Raw genomic sequence first — 2,271 nt, 5'->3', positions numbered from 1 at the left:
GAGCTTCCAAATAGAAAGAAATCGTTCTAAACGCTTCACTTATTGCTTCAAGAAACATGAACACAAAAGCATCACTGAAAGAAATGCTTCGGATATATGAAGGAATTCGCCCTGAAGAGTTAATCTCTCAGTTCATCATTCCGCACCATTTATATATTAAAAAAAAAAAAAGGATAACACATCTTGAAGAAAGAAAGAATCCTACGAAAACTGAATATTTTATGTATCCGCTACATATCCCCAGGTATCTCGCGTCTCGATTGTTAAAAGTTCATCAGGGTTTTACAGGAATAAGAAAGGTGCGTCACTGAGGTCCAAGGATTTAGTGCCGTCTGTGCTGAAAACGCCATTAGAGTTATAGCTCTAATATTTTTAGCTGCTGTAGGGCACAGCAAGGACATTAAGCTAAAGAAAACGAGATAATACGTGTGAGTAGGGATGGTTGGGTCTATCGGTGAGGGAGCCTCCCATTCTCCCACCCCTCCCCCGCCGAATCCCGAGGTGGGGAAGGGGAGGGGATGGGTCCCCCTCCCTTCCCCCTACCCGCCATCCCAACGGTCTTTATCCGCTTAGGCTCTGCCAAAGATGGAAGAGGCCTCAACGGATAGAATATTTCGGGTCTCGGAGATTTTATTTCTAATGAGAATCCATTACTAGTATTCTTAACCCTAATGCTGCCAAGTGCATTTTAAATGGGAATTTTCGAAGGCCCGCCTATTTCTTATGCGGAGTCTCGGTTGGTCAGCTTAATGGAGGAGACTTTTAAAAGAATATATATCTTCGAAACTCGGGATGCCGAATGAAAGCCTCTGCCGTGTTGTTGGATGAGATCTTCCGGATTTGAAGAACTGGGTTTCTCTCTGCTCTTGTGTAATAACGATCTTAACGTTCTGCATTGAACTTTTGATTTATTTCATGGTTGTTTGTTATTATTTTTTTCTTTATTTATCAGTGACAGTTCAACTTTTTATTTATTCCATGATTACTTTGTTATTATTTTTGTCTTTATTTATCAATGAAATTGTAAAGTTGGTTAAATATTTCGATATATACATATATAGGCCTATATGTATAAATATATATATATATATATATATATATATATATATATATATATATATATATATGTATATATTTATAAAACTGAATCACGAAGATATGGAACGTGATGAATATATAAATAAAGACAAAACACATATATATGTGTATATATGTATGCATTTTTATATAATGTTTGTACTGTATGTATGTGTGTATATATATATATGTATATGCAGTATATATACTGTATATATATATATATATATATATATATATATATATATATATTTATATTCATTTGTGTATATTTACATATATAAATATGTATATACAGTATATATTTATATATAATGTATAGTGAGAGAGAGAGAGAGAGAGTTTGCCCATTTCCATGCACAGTTTTCCAAACGCCATGATGTGAGTTTTAACGAGACATTATGCAAGACTAAGAGCTTCAATATTCAGCAGTAACAGTAAACTAGTACTGCTGCTAATGGCACTACTAATACTACTGCTACTAATAATAATAATAACAGAAAGCCTTCATGACCTGAAATCTACTTGCTCGGTCTCAGAGTTGCTGAGCAGATTCGCTAATATAATTCCATTAGGATATCATAACATAACTCCTACGGTGCTTTGGCTGTCAAGGTATTCACCTTTGCACGCACACACACACACACACACACACACACACACACACACACATACACATATATACATATATATATATATATATATATATATATATATATATATATATATATATATATATATATATATATATATATGAGTTAGTTTCCACACTGGATGTTCACTATGAAATCCCAGTAAAATGTAAAGTTCCCACTAAATATGACAATTTCATTATTGGGGGTCAAAACTCCAGCCCAAATGAAATCATTGGTCCTCGAAATTCTCCTCAAACAGCTTCTTCCTCAGTTGAATACCCAGTCCACCTCCACGCCCTTGTAACCCTTCTTAACCTGTTGTTTTTGTGTATATTCTTTTAGTTTTTGTTTATCTCTTGCCGTGGTGGGTCGACCCCCAGTGATCCTCAAATATTTCTTAACTTTGTAATTTTTTTGTATCTTTTTTTTTTGTATTTTTATCTGAATTTTTAATCAACATACGTGCTTTTAATTTCTTGTGTAATTTTGTCAGTCTTAAGTGTACTTTTACGTGCGTGTGAAGTTTTGGTTTTCATTTTAATTAGTATATAAACGATTT

The sequence above is a fragment of the Macrobrachium rosenbergii genome, chromosome 41 (genome assembly GCF_040412425.1).
Source record: "Macrobrachium rosenbergii isolate ZJJX-2024 chromosome 41, ASM4041242v1, whole genome shotgun sequence".
NCBI classification, from domain to species: domain Eukaryota; kingdom Metazoa; phylum Arthropoda; class Malacostraca; order Decapoda; family Palaemonidae; genus Macrobrachium; species Macrobrachium rosenbergii.
Note: the sequence above shows the minus strand (reverse complement) of the source record.